Source organism: Hyperolius riggenbachi, chromosome 7 (assembly GCF_040937935.1).
Source record: "Hyperolius riggenbachi isolate aHypRig1 chromosome 7, aHypRig1.pri, whole genome shotgun sequence".
Lineage (NCBI taxonomy): Eukaryota > Metazoa > Chordata > Amphibia > Anura > Hyperoliidae > Hyperolius > Hyperolius riggenbachi.
This window is the reverse complement of record NC_090652.1, coordinates 44,116,130-44,135,816: the sequence shown is the minus strand read 5'-3', so window position 1 is coordinate 44,135,816 and position 19,687 is coordinate 44,116,130. Positions and strand designations below refer to the sequence as shown.

Here is a 19,687-nt window from a genome sequence, read left to right as displayed (position 1 = left end):
GAGACTTTAGGCATGATAACCATTGCACCACTCTGGTGAAAAGCCAGTTTAGGTGTGATAAGTTTAGGCATGATAAGTTTAGGTGTGATAAGTTTAGGCATGCTAAGTTTAGATAAGTTTAGATCGCTTGCAAAGTCCCGCACGCAAAGCAGCGCCATTAAACTTTATACAAAGTGCACCAGTCTTTGCTAGCGTAAAACTTTTGATTAGCTGTGCACTGCGGTTCTAACGCAGTTGGCGCTTAAACTTATCACACCTAAACTTATCACACCTAAACTTATCATGCCTAAACTTATCACACCTAAAATAATCACACCTAAACTTATCATGCCTAAACTGAGTTTAGGCATGATAAAGGGCTTTTCACCAGGGTGCTAACTGTTAGCACCGCTTTGTGAATCAGGCCCTAGGGGCTCGATTCACAAAGCGGTGATAACCCAGTTATCATGCCTAAAAGACTTTAGGGGCTTGATTCACAAAGCGGTGCAAAGTGTTTGCACGCCAGTGAAAAGCCCCTTATCACGCCTAAACTCAGTTTAGGCGTGATAAGAAGAAACTCGCGCGTAGTAAGTGCGCGCGCAGCACCCGACGCTTCGCGCGAAGCTCCCATTAAACCCTATGGGACTTTGCGCGCGCTCTCACGCGCGTACGCGCGAACGCGCGTACGCGCGGCAACTTCGCGCGAAGAGCAGGAAAAAGCGGTGATAACTCAGTGGTGAAAAGGTTATCACGCCTAAAGTCTTTTAGGCGTGATAACTGGGTTATCACCGCTTTGTGAATCGAGGCCTAGGCGTGATAACCTTTGCACCACACTGGTGAAAAGTCAGTTTAGGCGTGATAAGTTTAGGTGTGATAAGTTTAGGTGTGATAAGTTTAGGCATGCTAAGTTTAGATAAGTGTAGATAGCATGCAAAGTCCCGCACGCATAGCAGCGCCATTAAACTCTATGCGAAGTGCACCAGACTTTGCTAGCGCAAAACTTTTGATCAGCTGTGCACTGCGGTGCTAACGCAGTTGGTGCTTAAACTTATCATGCCTAAACTTATCACACCTAAACTTATCATGCCTAAACTTATCACACCTAAACTTATCACACCTAAACTTATCATGCCTAAAGTGAGTTTAGGCGTGATAAAGGGCTTTTCACCACGGTGCTAACTGTTAGCACCGCTTTGTGAATCAGGCCCCAGGTGTGATAAGTTTAGGCATGATAAGTTTAGGTGTGATAAGTTTAGGCATGCTAAGTTTAGATAAGTTTAGATCGCTTGCAAAGTCCCGCACGCAAAGCAGCGCCATTAAACTCTATGCAAAGTGCACCAGACTTTGCTAGCGCAAAACTTTTGATCAGCTGTGCACTGCGGTGCTAACGCAGTTGGCGCTTAAACTTATCATGCCTAAACTTATCACACCTAAACTTATCGGGCTTGATTCACAAAGCGGTGCTAACAGTTAGCACCCTGGTGAAAAGCCCTTTATCATGCCTAAACTCAGTTTAGGCATGATAAGTTTAGGTGTGATAAGTTTAGGTGTGATAAGTTTAGGCATGATAAGTTTAGGTGTGATAAGTTTAGGCATGCTAAGTTTAAGCGCCAACTGCGTTAGCACCGCAGTGCACAGCTGATCAAAAGTTTTACGCTAGCAAAGACTGGTGCACTTTGTATAAAGTTTAATGGCGCTGCTTTGCGTGCGGGACTTTGCAAGCGATCTAAACTTATCTAAACTTAGCATGCCTAAACTTATCACACCTAAACTTATCACACCTAAACTTATCACGCCTAAACTGGCTTTTCACCAGCATGGTGCAATGGTTATCATGCCTAAAGTCTTTTAGGCATGCTAACTGGGTTAGCACCGCTTTGTGAATCGAGCCCATCATGCCTAAACTGAGTTTAGGCATGATAAAGGGCTTTTCACCAGGGTGCTAACTGTTAGCACCGCTTTGTGAATCAGGCCCCTAAACTTATCACGCCTAAACTGACTTTTCACCAGCATGGTGCAATGGTTATCATGCCTAAAGTCTCTAACTGGGTTAGCACCGCTTTGTAAATCGAGCCCTAAATGTAATTTACTCATGAGATAAATTACCATAAGGTAATTTGTTTGAAAACCCTACCAGAATTGAGGCCCTTGTGTAAATAGGGTGAGAAAAAAAATCTGCTTAGAATTGCTCTCAGCTGAGCATAGAGTTTAGTTATGTAAAATCTCATTGTTTACTTTTGTAAATAGTTGCTGAGGGTTGGGTCAAAGATGAAATATGAAAGGAATTTCCTTTAGAGAGATATGTGCAGAGAGAGAAGTGATCAACACTGGATTGAGACTTTGCACTTTGATTTCTGCTGTTCTGTTGTGGTCTAAAGCTTCAAGATTCTTACAAATCAAGCATTTTTTTTTCTTGCATTTGGATTACTTTTTTTCTGCTATATTGTAAACATAAATAATTTTAGGAAATAAAGTATTTATTGACAAAAAAGTACAATTTTCAATTAACACTAAAAGACCAAAACTAAAATCTCAAAATAAATAATATGTAGTATACTTTGCTTAACCTCCCTGGCGGTATAAAAATTCCACCAGGAGGCTGCTCAGCGGCATGCCCCCGCCCGCTTCGATCGCCTTCAGCGATCTCCGATCAGGAAATCCCGTTCAAAGAACGGGATTTCCTGGAGGGCTTCCCCCGTCGCCATGGCGACGGGGCGGGATGACGTCACCGACGTCGGGACGTCATTAGGAGTTCCGAACCACCCCTCAGCGCTGCCTGGCACTGATTGGCCAGGCAGCGCACGGGGTCTGGGGGGGCGCGCGGCGCGACGGATAGCGGCGATCGAGCGCGGGGCGGCGGCGATCGGTGTGCTGATGCAGATAGCAAAGTGCTAGCTGCGTCCAGCAAAAAAAAATTAAACAAATCGGCCCAGCAGGGCCGGAGAAAACCTCCTGCGCGGCTTACCCCGAACCGCCAAGGAGGTTAATCATACATATGTTTCTGGGCATGAGTGTAAAAATAGTAATGGGTAAAAATGACCCCTGTTTTTCAAATTTGTGGCTGGTAAAATGGGTGCCAGGAAATACCCTAGAATATTGGTAATTTTACTGAAATTCTACTATGCCTCACTGTAACCTAATACTCACTTAAAACCTCCCCATCTGCCTAACACTAATCTTCCCCCACCTACCACTACCACTAACATTTCCTCCATATATGCCTAACACTAACCTTCCCCTTATATATGCCTAACACAAACCTTCTCCCACCTGCCCCTAACACTAACCTTCCCCCTATATATATGCCTAATACTAACCTTTCCCCACCTACCCCTAACACTAACCTTCCCCCTATATATATGCCTAACACTAACCTTCCCCCTATATATGCCTAACACTAACCTTCCCCCTATATATTTGCCTAACATTAACCTTCCCCCACCTACCCCTAACACTAACCTTTCCCCACCTACCCCTAACACTAACCTTCCCCCTATATATATGCCTAACATTAAACTTACCCCACTTACCCCTAACACTAAGCTTCCCCCTATATTTGCCTAAAATTAACCTTCCCCCACCTACACCTAACACTAACCTTTCCTCCATATGTGCCCAACATTAACCTTCCCCCACCTGCCCATAACACTAACCTTCCCCCTATATATATGCCTAACACTAACCTTCCCCCACCTGCCACCTGCCACTAACACTAACCTTCCCCCTATATATATGCCTAACACTAACCTCCCCCCACCTGCCACTAACACTAACCTTCCCCCTATATATATGCCTAACATTAACCTTCCCCCACCTGCCACTAACACTAACCTTCCCCCACCTGCCACTAACACTAACCTTCCTCCTATATATATGCCTAACACTAATCTTTCTCCACCTACCCCTAACACTAACCTTTCCTCCATATATGCCTAACACTAACCTTCCCCCACCTGCCCATAACACTAACCTTCCCCTATATATATATGTCTAACACTAACCTTCCCCCACCTGCCACTAACACTAACCTTCCCCCTATATATATGCCTAACACTAACCTTCCCCCACCTGCCACTAACACTAACCTTCCCCCTATATATATGCCTAACATTAACCTTCCCCCACCTGCCACTAACACTAACCTTCCCCCACCTGCCACTAACACTAACCTTCCCCCTATATATATGCCTAACACTAATCTTTCTCCACCTACCCCTAACACTAACCTTTCCTCCATATATGCCTAACACTAACCTTCCCCAACCTGCCCATAACACTAACCTTCCCCTATATATATGTCTAACACTAACCTTCCCCCACCTGCCACTAACACGAACCTTCCCCCTATATATATGCCTAACACTAACCTTCCCCCACCTACACCTAACACTAACCTTTCCTCCATATGTGCCCAACATTAACCTTCCCCCACCTGCCCATAACACTAACCTTCCCCCTATATATATGCCTAACACTAACCTTCCCCCACCTGCCACTAACACTAACCTTCCCCCACCTGCCACTAACACTAGCCTTCCCCCTATATATATGCCTAACACTAATCTTTCTCCACCTACCCCTAACACTAACCTTTCCTCCATATATGCCTAACACTAACCTTCCCCCACCTGCCCATAACACTAACCTTCCCCTATATATATATGTCTAACACTAACCTTCCCCCACCTGCCACTAACACTAACCTTCCCCCTATATATATGCCTAACATTAACCTTCCCCCACCTGCCCCTAACACTAACCTTTCCTCCATATATGCCTAACACTGAACTTACCCCACCTACCCCTAACACTAACTTCCCCCTATATATATATATATATATACCAGAAAGACAAAGATGTCAGCTGACCTCCAAACTCGCTTACACATTTTGACTGAGCAACAGCCAATCAGTAAGTGCTATTAAAAGCAAAAGACCCCGAGAGTAGTGTTGGGCGAACAGTGTTCGCCACTGTTCGGGTTCTGCAGAACATCACCCTGTTCGGGTGATGTTCGAGTTCGGCCGAACATCTGATGGTGTTCGGCCAAACTGTTCGGCCATATGGCCGAACTAAGAGCGCATGGCCGAACGTTCCCCGAACGTTCGGCTAGCGCTGTGATTGGCCAAATGTAGTGTTGGGCGAACATCTAGATGTTCGGGTTCGGGCCGAACATGGTCGCGATGTTCGGGTGTTCGAGCCGAACTCCGAACATAATGGAAGTCAATGGGGACCCGAACTTTCGTGCTTTGTAAAGCCTCCTTACATGCTACATACCCCAAATTTACAGGGTATGTGCACCTTGGGAGTGGGTACAAGAGGGGGGAAAAATTTAGCAAAAAGAGCTTATAGTTTTTGAGAAAATCGATTTTAAAGTTTCAAAGGGAAAACTCTTTTAAATGCGGGAAATGTCTGTTTTCTTTGCACAGGTAACATGCTTTTTGTCGGCATGCAGTCATAAATGTAATACAGATAAGAGGTTCCAGGAAAAGGGACCGGTAACGCTAACCCAGCAGCAGCACACGTGATGGAACAGGAGGAGGGCGGCGCAGGAAGAGAAGGCCACGCTTTGAGACACAACAACCCAGGCCTTGCATGAGGACAAGAAGCGTGCGGATAGCAATTTGCATTTTGTCGCCATGCAGTCATAAATGTAATACAGATGAGAGGTTCAATAAACAATAAACAGTAATTGGTGTTGTCCAGAATGCGCACAATGCGTGGGTCGCGTTCAATGCAGTCCTAGGCCGAAAAGGTCATAGCCTAGGGTCACAAAAACCTGTTTATTTGGGCAATTTCAATGGTGGCGAGTCTGACGTACATAAATCGCAGCAATGGCCGTTAGCAACGTCTGAATCTCAAGAAATGTCTCATGCAGGTAGAAGACATATTGTTAGACTTGGGCTCCAAAGATGGGTTCCCTACATCTCTGCAAACCAGAGTTACAGGGCTCCAAATTTGGTAAAATCCCCCATAGGCTTTCATTGGGCCTGCTGGGGGATTTTACCAATTTTGGAGCCCTGTAACTCTGGTTTGCAGAGATGTAGGGACCCCATCTTTGGAATCCAAGTCTAACAATATGTCTTCTACCTGCATGAGACATTTCGTGAAATTCAGACGTTGCTAACGGCCATGGCTGAGATTTATGTACGTCACCATCACTACCATTGAAATAGCCCAAATAAACAGGTTTTTGTGACCCTAGGCTATGACCTCTTTGGCCTAGGGGCCCGAAACTCACCAGTCATGTTCCCCCTAAGGGTCCCTACAATGCTAGAAAATTTGGTACTGCTGAGCCATTGCCCTTTGAAAAGATGTGAGATTTTGGAAAATGAAATAGGGAGGCAATGAAAGTCTATGGGGGATTTTACCAATTTTGGACCCCTGTAACTCTGGTTTGCAGAGATGTAGGGACCCCATCTTTGGAATCCAAGTCTAACAATATGTCTTCTACCTGCATGAGACATTTCGTGAAATTCAGACGTTGCTAACGGCCATAGCTGAGATTTATGTACGTCACCATCACTACCATTGAAATAGCCCAAATAAACAGGTTTTTGTGACCCTAGGCTATGACCTCTTTGGCCTAGGGGCCCAAAACTCACCAGTCATGTTCCCCCTAAGGGTCCCTACAATGCTAGAAAATTTGGTACTGCTGAGCCATTGCCCTTTGAAAAGATGTGAGATTTTGGAAAGTGAAATAGGGAGGCAATGAAAGTCTATGGGGGATTTTACCAATTTTGGACCCCTGTAACTCTGGTTTGCAGAGATGTAGGGACCCCATATTTGGAATCCAAGTCTAACAATATGTCTTCTACCTGCATGAGACATTTCGTGAAATTCAGACGTTGCTAACGGCCATGGCTGAGATTTATGTACGTCAGCATAACTACCATTGAAATTGCCCAAATAAACAGGTTTTTGTGACCCTAGGCTATGACCTCTTTGGCCTAGGGGCCCGAAACTCACCAGTCATGTTCCCCCTAAGGGTCCCTACAATGCTTGAAAATTTGCCACTGCTGAGCAATTGCCCTTTGAAAAGATGTGAGATTTTGGAACTGTAAATAGGAGGCCCAATGAAAGCCTATGGGGGATTTTACCAAATTTGGAGCCCTGTAACTCTGGTTTGCAGAGATGTAGGGAACCCATCTTTGGAGCCCAAGTCTAACAATATGTCTTCTACCTGCATGAGACATTTCTTGAGATTCAGACGTTGCTAACGGCCATTGCTGCGATTTATGTACGTCAGACTCGCCACCATTGAAATTGCCCAAATAAACAGGTTTTTGTGACCCTAGGCTATGACCTCTTCGGCCTAGGACTGCATTGAACGCGACCCACGCATTGTGCGCATTCTGGACAACACCAATTACTGTTTATTGTTTATTGAACCTCTCATCTGTATTACATTTATGACTGCATGGCGACAAAATGCAAATTGCTATCCGCACGCTTCTTGTCCTCATGCAAGGCCTGGGTTGTTGTGTCTCAAAGCGTGGCCTTTTCCTCCTGCGCCGCCCTCCTCCTGTTCCATCACGTGTGCTGCTGCTGGGTTAGCGTTACCGGTCCCTTTTCCTGGAACCTCTTATCTGTATTACATTTATGACTGCATGCTGACAAAAAAACATGTTACCTGTGCAAAGAAAACAGACATTTCCCGCATTTAAAAGACAGTTTTCCCTTTGAAACTTTAAAATCGATTTTCTCAAAAACTACAAGCTCTTTTTGCTATTTTTTTTTCCTCTTGTACCCACTCCCAAGGTGCACATACCCTGTAAATTTGGGGTATGTAGCATGTAAGGAGGCTTTACAAAGCACGAAAGTTCGGGTCCCCATTGACTTCCATTATGTTCGGAGTTCGGCTCGAACACCCGAACATCGCGGCCATGTTCGGCCTGTTCGGCCCGAACCCGAACATCTAGATGTTCGCCCAACACTACCCGAGAGTCATATCTGTGTTACTACTTACTGGAAGTAACAGCAACATCTATATATATAATAGAGTAAGTGCCTCAACCTTCAAGCAAGAAGAAGAAGTAGCGCCCTGCCCCCAGGGCCGGTCTAAGGAAGAAGAAGGGGCTGGTCCAAGCAAGAAGAAGAAGTAGTGCCATATCAAACCAAGGGCAAAGATGGATAATTTGCATATTCAGTAGCAGTGCATTGTGGGTAACCACAAATGTTCACTTATAGCTGAATTATTGCAGATTTGCTTCTGTTTTAAGAAGGCAAATTACATCAAGCTTTGCTTTTTTTTAGTAGGAGGGCTTTTTGGTTCCTTTTATCTCCCTATACATTCTTATTAGTTTGGGTCAGCCCGAGCTGCTTGGATACTCTGTTGTACTGGTCCAAGCCCTATCTCATACAGCAATATCAATCTTGTCCTGCATACAGCATATATTATCTCATACAGCCATATCAATTGGGTCTTGCAGCACTTTTGCATTTTGCAGAAGCGTTTCTGCCTCAAAGTAAAGTATAGGAAAAATGCAAACCACTCTGGAAAATGCTACATCAGAACTGTTTGCCAGGCGTTTTTGTTACAGAAGCTGTTCAGTAACAGCTTTTAGGGCCCATTCACACCTGAGCGGGAATCGCGCGATTCCCACTCATGGCAAACTGCTACACATTGTTGCAAATGGCAGTGTTCTCACTGCCGCGTTTGCGGTTAGCGATAACCGCAAACACGTTTCATGCAGCAGTTTGCCGGCAATTTGTGTTTAGCGATTGTGATTAGCGTGCAAAGCACGCTAATCGAGATCGCTCCAAAACCACCACAGTTTCCAGTGATTTTTCCGTGTTAATCACGGGAAAATCACTCCCGCAAAGGTTTGCGATTATAGGTGTGAACGGGCCCGTAACAATATGTGTAATCTGCTACCCGAAAACGCTCCTAAAACCGCTAGGCATGTTTAGAAAACGTCTCTAAACATGCCTAAAATTGCTCTGAAAATCTGTTTCAAAAAACGCTAGCATTTTGCAGATCTGCTAGCGTTTTTGGTGTGCACTGGGCCTGATAGTGGGTGTGTGAGTAGTAGTACACATTGCCAGCAATGACATTTGGTGTGTGAGTAGTAGTACACATTGCCAGCAGTGATATTTGGTGTGTGAGTAGTAGTACACATTGCCAGCAGTGATATTTGGTGTGTGAGTAGTAGTACACATTTCCAGCAGTGATATTTGGTGTGTGAGACAAGGAGTTATACCACATGGACTGTATAACCCCATACTCCCCTCCCCTATGGACTGTATGCCTATACCCCCCTCCCCTATGGACTATATACCCCATCCCCCCCATACCATCCCGTACATCCCCCCACGTTAATGTTCTATTTTGCTTTGGCAATGCTAAATGTATTTGGTCCTGCCAATAAAGCTTTTTTGGATTTGGATTTGGATTTGGATTTGGAGTTAACTTTGTAACCAAGAGCTGCTGCCTGTGGTGCCTGTAACCTGATCACTCAGTGAGCTCAGCTGGGAGGAGTTGCCTCTCTCACTCCATCCCTAACTCTTCACTGTGCTTCCTGTTTCTTCCACTGTGATCCGAATCGTTCACTGTGATGATCCGGATGATTGACTCACAAAAAGGATTCGGATCAAAGATCCAAATCGTTCATGATCCGGACAACACTAAGGGCTCTATTCATAAAACTTTACCGCAAGTTTTCCGCTCAAAACAGCGGACTTTCCCGACCATTTAGCAAAGTGGGCATTCATAAAAGCTGTTCCCGCATGAAAATCTACAATCCCCCAGCAGAGCGAGAAATTTCCGCCTTCTGCAGTGTTTTTCTAGATTTATCTAGAAAAAAGTAACAAAATGGCCATTCATAAAGATTAGAGGAAGCGGTATGTGGACGGGAAATACCGCTTCCTCTGATTTTGCGGATTACATACAAGTGAATGGGACAGACCTCCCAGAGAGAGCAGCGCACGGAGGGACTCTGCCGGCTTAAGTGTTTCCGCATGCCTTCCGACAGCTTACCGCCAGCCTTCAGCGGGAGATCTCCGCACTTGCATCGCAGCTGGCAAGATTTTTATGAATGACCACCCAGAAGTCTAAAATACCGCTGCAGTATTTTCCCTCCACAAGTTTTTCCCGACTCAAATGTTTTATGAATAGAGCCCTAATACACCAGCGGTTCTAGATGCTTGCTTGACTTACCAAGGGTGAAAAGGGATAATTTGCATATTTAGTAGCAGTGCATTGTGGGTAACCACAAATGTTCACTTATAGCTGAATTATTGCAGATTTCCTTCTGTTTTAAGAAGGCAAATTACACCAAGCTTTGTTTTTTTTAGTAGGAGGTCTTTTTGGTCCCTTTTATCACCCTATACATTCCGAGTGGTTTGGGTCACCCTGAGCTGCTTGGTTACTCTGTTCTACTGGTCCAAGCCCTATCTCATACAGCCATGTCAATCCCTGTCAAGTACTGATGAGGATCAAATGTCTGAAACAGACTGTCTACATGTGGGGTTGAAATGACTGCTTAAACTTTAAAGCTATATGCTTGCTATACACCAGTGGTTTTGGATGCTTGCTTGGCTTACCAAGTGTGAAATGGGGAAATTTGCATATTCGGTAGCAGTGCATTGTGGGTAATCACAAATGTTCACTTATAGCTGAATTATTGCAGATTTCCTTCTGTTTTCAAAAGGCAAATTACTCCAATACAGTGGGTAGCATTGCAGGAAGTGACGACAGTGGAACACACGCTGGAACGTGGAAGAGGTAAGTCATCCCCGCCCGCTGCCTCTTACTAATAGTGGCGGCCGCTGCTGAGCTTAAGCAGGACGGGGAGCGCACACGGGGGACCCAGGTTAGGGAGGGGGGTCCTGATGAGCTTAAGCTGCAGGGGGAGCGCACATGGGGGACCCAGGTGAGCGGGGGTCCGACCCCCCTCCCCGCCGCTGTGCCCAATACTCCCTTCCTGCCCTCTACCCCCTTATGTCGGCTAGTAGGAAATAAAGAATTTACTCTGGGACAAATGTATGTCTAATATGTATACAAACACATGTATTTTTTTTTTTTTTTTTACGATAGATGCCCCCCCCCCCCCCCAAAAGTTTGCACTAGCAAAGCAAGTTCTAAAAAACTAGAACCCAAAACCTACAAAAATGGAGTGCACTCAACTAAATGCAAGCAAATATACAAAAAGGTACAAAGTCTTGTAATTATGTGTATACAATCACCCACGCCGCTTTTAAAGTCAATGGAGTGTATTTGTATCATGAGGTTACAATCCAAAACAGTGTTATAATTTATCACCAAAATTAGATAATATGTTTCTCTCCCCCGTCCCCTCTAGCTGTTAGGAACATTTAGTAATTACAAATGTAAAGGTAAAATAACCCTACCCAGACCCTTATCTGTGCTTACAGCGGTTTACTGCACTATACCGGGCCATATACCGTTGAACATTGGAAGAGTGTCTTGCAAGGAGCCAAGGTTTGAATTTAGTTTAACAGTAATGAGGGGAGGATTGGCGGCTTTTAAGAAAAAACATGAAGCCCTCGTAGACTTGGCAGTGTTTCAGACCTGAGCTAATTATACTAGTCTCACTATTCTATATTTCATTTTTTTTGCTCTTCTGCAAGATGGAAACAACCTTCTTAAAGAAAATCTGTATTGAAAAAAACTCCCCTTGGGGGTACTCTCACCTCAGGTAGGGGAAGCCTCCGGATCCTATTGAGGCTTCCCCTGTCCTCCTCAGTCCCACAGCGGAGGCAAAAATCCTTCCGGAGCAGCGGTGATGTAAATATCTACCTACCGGGCTCCAGCGCAGGTGCAGTATCTGCTCTTCTGCGAAAATAGCCGATCTCTGTTGGCCCGCTCTACTGCGCAGGTGCAAGTCTCCTGCGCCTGCGCAGTAGAGCAGACCCGACGGAAATCGGCTATTTCCACCCATCTCCGTCAGAAGAGCTGCAACAGCTCCCCCGCTTGAGCCAGAAAAGGTAAATATTGCACAGGCCGACAAATTGTCACACAGGAGGACGGGGGAAGCCTCGATAGGGTCCAGAGGCTTCCCCCTACTGAGGTGAGTACCCCCAGGGGAACTTTTTTCAGTACAGGTTTTCTTTAAGACAGTTCACCAATGCATCTTCTTCTCTCCAGCAGTCCCATTCCATTCACGGTCTTCACTGTGCCACCAAGTGGCATGTCTGGCTTCTCAAACTTTAATTGTGAAAGTGGCTTTTGCCCATTCTCCTCGGGTCTTCTCAGCTCTCCTAGGAGCTCTTTAAACACTCACTTCTCCCTGTAGTATATATAAAGTACCATTTTAATTTATATGCTGCCAGCCCACAGGCCAAGGAATCTTTCTAAATGTTACATACAGAATAGGGAGCTCACACTTGACCTGAGTTTTACCATCCTTGTCTTCCTCAGCGTTCAAGATTGGCAAGTAGCAGAACATTAAAGACTTAACAAGAGTGGGTGGGGAGATCTGTTTAAGCAGAGCACTGAGACACCTTCGGGTGTAGTGTTTTCCTGGAAACCTGTGACTGATTACCTGAGAATTTACAGCCGGTTAATGGTACATGCTTTCCAGTCCATGGAACTCCTGCATTTTTTATTCAAGCAGACTAGAAGAAGAAAAAATAATGAAAATAAAATAATCAAAAAGTACATGCAGGAAAATTAAAAAATCTACATACCAAATGTACACACCTTATCATTTCTCGGTTTACAGAGTAACCCAGTGGTTGCAGAATATGATCAAGTGGTATGCAGCATGACCAAGCATCAGTTTGATGCGAAACGGCCATCACTACTTCATCTTAGTGCCCACCACTAGAGTTGGGCCGAACGGTTCGCCTGCGAACGGTTCCATGCGAACTTCAGTGGTTCGCGTTCGCGTCCCGCAGGCGAACCTTTGCGGAAGTTCGGTTCACCCCATAATGCACATGGAGGGTCAACTTTGACCCTCTACATCACAGTCAGCAGGCCCAGTGTAGCCAATTAGGCTACACTAGCCCCTGGAGCCCCACCCCCCCTTATATAAGGCAGGCAGCGGCGGCCATTACGGTCACTCGTGTGCTGCCTGCGTTAGTGAGAGTAGGGCGAGCTGCTGCAGACTGTATCTCAGGGAAAGATTAGTTAGGCTTAACTTGTTCCTGTCTGGCTGCATACCTGTTCTGTGAACCCACCACTGCATACCTGTGCTGTGAACCCACCACTGCATACCTGTGCTGTGAACCCACCACTGCATACCTGTGCTGTGAACCCACCACTGCATACCTGTGCTGTGAACCCACCACTGCATACCTGTTCAGTGAAAACACCACTGCATACCTGTGCTGTGAACCCACCACTGCATACCTGTTCAGTGAACCTGCCACTGCATACCTGTTCTGTTCAGTGGACCCGCCACTGTATACCTGTTCATTGAACCCACCACTGCATACCTGTGCTGTGAACCCACCACTGCATACCTGTTCTGTGAACCCACCACTGCATACCTGTGCTGTGAACCCACCACTGCATGCCTGTTCAGTGAACCCACCACTGCATACCTGTGCTGTGAACCCACCACTGCATACCTGTTCAGTGAACCTGCCACTGCATACCTGTTCTGTTCAGTGGACCCGCCACTGTATACCTGTTCATTGAACCCACCACTGCATACCTGTGCTGTGAACCCACCACTGCATACCTGTTCTGTGAACCCACCACTGCATACCTGTGCTGTGAACCCACCACTGCATACCTGTTCAGTGAACCTGCCACTGCATACCTGTTCTGTTCAGTGGACCCGCCACTGTATACCTGTTCATTGAACCCACCACTGCATACCTGTGCTGTGAACCCACCACTGCATACCTGTTCTGTGAACCCACCACTGCATACCTGTGCTGTGAACCCACCACTGCATACCTGTTCAGTGAACCTGCCACTGCATACCTGTTCTGTTCAGTGGACCCGCCACTGTATACCTGTTCATTGAACCCACCACTGCATACCTGTGCTGTGAACCCACCACTGCATACCTGTTCTGTGAACCCACCACTGCATACCTGTTCAGTGAACCCGCCACTGCATACCTGTTCTGTTCAGTGGACCCGCCACTGTATACCTGTTCAGTGAACCCACCACTGCATACCTGTGCTGTGAACCCACCACTGCATACCTGTTCTGTGAACCCACCACTGCATACCTGTTCAGTGAACCCACCACTGCATACCTGTTGTGTCCAGCAATAACCGGCGCCTAGATGAGTGTCTCGGGGGGCACACTCACGATAATAAGGTCGTTGCCTCATTGTGGTCAGACCAAATTTGATCAGCTGGACAGTCACTGTTCTGTCATTCAGCTACATCAGCCAGGCGACCATATGGGCTGTAAAGCCACCAAAACCTGCACTCTCGCCATGGTGCGCACCAGTCCAGCACGGCCGTCACTACACAAACAGCTGTTTGCGGTGCGTTACACGGTGAGTTTGGTGTGTCAGTGTGAAGCAGTACCTTAATTACACTACCTGATTGATGTATACACATGCAAGATGTTTGAAAGCACTTTAGGCCTGTCATTTAGCATTCAATGTGATTTCTGCCCTTAAAACGCTGCTTTGCGTCAAATCCAGATTTTTCCCCGGGACTTTTGGCATGTATCCCACTCCGCCATGCCCCGCTCCAGGTGTTAGACCCCTTGAAACATCTTTTCCATCACTTTTGTGGCCAGCATAATTTTTTTTTTCAAAGTTCGCATCCCCATTGAAGTCTACTGCGGTTCGCGAACTTTAACGCGAACCGAACCTTCCGCGGAAGTTCGCGAACCAGGTTCGCGAACCTAAAATCGGAGGTTTGGCCCAACTCTACCCACCACCCACCTCCTCCACTGATGACAGCGTGAACTTCTGAAATGTAAGCCACGTTTGGATGTTTTTTTGCAACTGAGATATGCACACAGATTGTGTGTTACTGCAACCTCACGCTGTTACTGTTACTTCGATACATTAAATTTAGGACGGAAGGTGCACGATTCGAGACTCTTGTCAAATATTTGGACTGTTTTCACTATCAATTATTATTATTATTTAGTATTTATATAGCGCCGACATATTACGCATCGCTGTACAGTGTATATATATCTTGTCACTAACTGTCCCTCAAAGGAACTCACAATCTAATCCCTACCATTGCCATATGTCTATATTATGTAGTGTAAGTACTGTAGTCTAGGCCCAATTTTTTTAGGGGGAGCCAATTAACGTATCCGTATGTTTTTGGGATGTGGGAGGAAACCGGAGTGCCCGGAGGAAACCCACGCAGACACGGAGAGAACATACAAACTCTTTGCAGATAGTGCCCTGGCTGGGATTCGAACCAGGGACCCAGTGCTGCAAGGGGAGAGAGCTAACCACTACGCCACCGTGCTGCCCACGGAGCACACGTCCTGTAACAGTTCAAGCATTAGTTGCTACACGCAGTCACAGTATGTGAATGCTAGTGCGATCCACCTAGCTTACGACAACATATAGGTGGTGCCACACTACCCTGCTTTTTATTTTTTCAACTATATTGAATATGATGAATGTCACAGGTATGAATGGTCAGTGAGTGGCAAATAATTCCAGGCTCATACAAATCTATGGTAGTTTCATGCAAGTCTATGCAGCTTGTAAATTAACCAACGAAAGGCAGCAGCTGATGTGTTTGATTGGTCCACTTCCAGTCTGCATACCTTTCCCTTTGGATACATTTGCCATAAAAGTCAACTGAGAATTATTAGCTGTTCACTGAACATTAGGGATGATCGGAATCTAATTATGATTACACAAAATTTTGCATCATTTTGCAATTCCAGCTATGCGTAGTTATAATTTGGGAATTCAATTGATTTTGCTTAATACATTTGTAATTTTTCGTAATTACGTGAAATTCCTCATAGTTTTTGTTGGACTTTTGCTGTCAATACAGTGCTGGGAAAACTATAGCTCTGTATTCTAGCTCACTGCTAGGCAGTCGGATTCCTCTTATCCCTCCCTGCAGAGTCGTGAGTGGCGATAAGTGTGGATCAACACTCACCTGATTGTTGCTGCCAGCGTCGCGTCTCCATGAACACAGGGGATCAAGTGACACATCTTCAGGACATGCCAGTGTATTACACACTGGCACGTCCTGATGGTGTGTCACGTGACTCTCTGTGGTCATGGAGACACGACGCTGGAAGTGGGCGATCAGGTGAGTGATAGCCCACGCTAATCGCCCGCTCGCTACTCCACTGAGGGATGGTGGAAGGAAAGTATTTTAAGAATGCAACCTGCAGTCGCATTCTGTGCTGCGGCTCGAGTAGCATACAGATTACCCAGGCATGGGTTAACAGCAAAGTCCCCATACATGCTATCATGACCAAAATTGCTACATATGTTAAAGAGACACTGAAGCGAAAAAATATATATATGATATAATGATTTGTATGTGTAGTAAAGCTAAGAAATAAAACTTTGTTTTAATTTTTTTTTCTCTCCAGAGGACAGGTCAATAGTTCACAAGTCTGCTCTGTCAAAACATTTAGAATACTGAGTAGTGTGTAAACTGCAAATATTAGAGAATGATGCAATAGTATAAAAAAACACTATATAACTGAAAATAAAAATATAAAAATATTTTCTTTGCTACTAATCTGCTAGTAATTATGCATACTACACAACCAATTCATTATTATATTTCGCTTCAGTGACTCTTTAAAGAGACTCTGTAACATCAAAAACATCCCCTGAGGGGTACTCACCTCGGGTGGGGGAAGGCTTGGGATCCTAATGAGGCTTCCCACGCCGTCCTCTGTCCCACGGGGGTCTCGCTGCAGCCCTCCGAACAGCCGGCGTCAGGCCCAAATGTCAATTCAATATTTACCTTTGCTGGCTCCAGCCGGGGCACTGTGGCTGCTTTAGGCTCCGAAGTAGACGGAAATACCCGATCTCAGTCGGGTCCGCTCTACTGCGCAGGCGCCGGAAACTTGCGCCTGCACAGTAGAGCAGACCCGACGGCGATCAGGTATTTCCACCTACTTCGGAGCCGACAGCCATCAGAGCGACTGCGCAGGAGTCGGGAAGGTAAATAATGACGTCATCTTGTACGGAGGGCCGCAGCAAGACCCCTGAGGGACGGAGGACGGCGTGGGAAGCCTCATTAGGATCCTGAGGCTTCCCCCACCCGAGGTGAGTACCCCCCAGGGGACGTTTTGACGTTACAGATTCTCTTTAAGGGGAAAGGTTGTGTACATGGAAAAAAGACACCTATAATAAAGGGTGCTGGTTATTGCCACTAGTAGAATATCGGTAAAATGCTTTAGTGAATTAGTCTACCAGTCTAATCTCATTAAAGGGGAACTTCAGCCTAAACAAACATACTGTCATTAAGTTACATTATTTATGTTAACTAAAATAGATAGGTAATCTCTTACCCACCCTGTTTTATAAGAACAGGCAAATGTTTGTGATTTCATGGGGGCAGCCATCTTTTTGGCTGAAAGGAGGTGACAGAGAGCATGAGACACAGTTTCAACTGTCCTGTACCGTGATCACCCCTTCCAGCTGTGCGCTAGGCTTCACATTTCAAATTCAACATTTAAAGAAAAAAATGTTTGAACCAAAACAGCAGATAAAGAACATCATTAGAAATCCCATCATGCTTTGCACAGCATCAGGGGAAAATGCCCAGGCAGTTTTCTTCTGTGCAGCTAAAAATGAGGCTTGGGTGAGAAAAACTAAGTTCTGATGCTGTGAAACTGTTACAGAAACACCAAGCCTTTTCAGTGCTGCTGAGCAGATTTTTAGTCTGGAGGTTCACTTTAAAGGCAGTAAATATCAGGCTTTAGATGCAAACACTGGAAGTCATGTGACTTAATTTGAACTATATATCTCACAAGCCTTTGCTGACTTCTGAGAGGGAAGGCATGGTCACTGGGGGATTGGTAGGGGTTGGGGGCAAGGGCAGAGAGTTTGTATAAATTTGTAAAGAGTCATACTTTCAGCTAGTTTCAGGTGTTTGCCTGCATTTTTTAAGGCAGCCCTAGTGATAATGTAGAGGGAGGTGGAAGAGGCTATCAATTCAATCATGCATTTTGCTGGATAAGAGCTTTATAAAAGAGACAACTCCTTTAATTGCATAGCCACAGAAAAGCAGCAACTGGGTGGGGCTACCTTATGTAGATCTCCCAGCATGCATCTTGATATGGAATAACAAATCAGCATAACCACCTGACCAATGGCACAGCTATTTTTCATTAAAAGCATGACCATACCAAGTAACAACTAGTGCTGCTACCTGCTACTTATACATCCAAAGTTCACTACTTAGATTAGGTTTGTTTTAACAAGGCATTAAAGTAATAATGAAAGGCTGAATTTCACACATATAGATGAGGAATGTGGTGCTTTAAGGATAACTGAAGCTAGAGGTATAAGGAGGCTGCTATATTCATTTCCTTTTAAAGGGGTTCTGTGGGGGTTGTGGAAGAGAAAATCGGACACTTACCTTGGGCTTCTATCAGCCCCGTGCAGCGGTAATGTCCCACGTCGTCCTCCTCCCATCTGCCGTTCTCCGCCGCCGGCCCCGATCTAAGTGGCATGGGATCCAACTGCGGCTGCGCTAGAGTGGCCGCGCACCCGCTCGCTTCCGCCTGCGTCATCGGAAGCTTACTGCGCAAGCGCAGTACAAGGCTCCGTTGTACTGCGCCTGCGCAGTAAGCCTCAGATGACGCGAGCGGAGGCACGGCAACGCGCATTATTCGTCTGTGTGTCAGACGAATAATAGCCCGGTGCCGGCTGCGGGGAACGGCGGACGGGAGCAGGACGTCGTGGGACATTACCTCTGCATGGGGCTGATAGAAGCCCAAGGTAAGTGTTCGTTTTTCTCTTCCACAACCCCCACAGAACCCCTTTAAGCAATACTTGTTGTCAGGCAGCCCTGCTGATGCTCTGTTTTTAATACTTTTAGACATAAATCCTGAACAAGCACGCAGTAGATAAAGTGTTACTTACATTATTATTGTCAGAGCTGACAGGATTGGCTGTATGCTTGTTTCTGGTGTGCTTCAGACACAACTGCAGCCATATACAGCAGCAGGGCTGCCAGGCAACTGGTATTGTTTAAAAGTAAATAAATATGGAAGTCTCCATATTCTTCTCACTTCAATTGTCCTTCCAACAAATCATACAGCCACTTTCCAGTTTTGAGGGGTTTGAGCTACCACTCCTGGGACTGAGAGAGACAGACAGCAGCTCTGAAAAAATATATCTATAGCAAATAAACAGCAGTGCTGAATGTTATGTCTCTCAAACACCACAGGAAAGATATTCCACTGCAATAACTTAATGGTATGGCCCACCAAAATACTGATCTCTCAGTGCTGGGGGATTTCTCAGTCTCACTCACCTTCCAGCTTCTCATGGATTCAGTAGCAAGATCTCCTTGCAGAGAGTCCTACCTCTAGATGTCCAAGGCATGGATATTATACTTAATATTTATAGCTTGAGGTTACTCCAGTTCAGCCATAATCAGATCTCCTAAATGAGATATCTGATAAAAAAGTTTATACAATCGGCATTGAGGGTCATGTGTTTTCTTCTACAGCTATCATCTCATTCTCCGATGAACAGGAAGAGGACTGACCAAGGAAAGATCATTATTACATTCTGCAATCCATTGATAATCCTGTTAAGTGTACAGTACGTAGATTCTCAAAGTGCTTTATTATTGAATACACAACACAATC

General features: G+C 45.5%; 1 protein-coding gene across 1 annotated transcript in view; it reads right to left on the bottom strand.

The window, feature by feature from the left end:
- Positions 1-19,412, bottom strand: part of LOC137525995 (up-regulator of cell proliferation-like) — a 44,909-nt gene extending 25,497 nt beyond the window's left edge. The window contains exons 1-2 of the mRNA XM_068247205.1: positions 19,348-19,412; positions 12,483-12,555 (exon numbers count right to left, since the gene is read on the bottom strand). The gene's annotated coding sequence lies outside the window, so the exon portion shown is untranslated. The remainder of the gene's footprint in view (positions 1-12,482; positions 12,556-19,347) is intronic.
- Between the last annotated feature and the right edge of the window lie 275 nt (positions 19,413-19,687).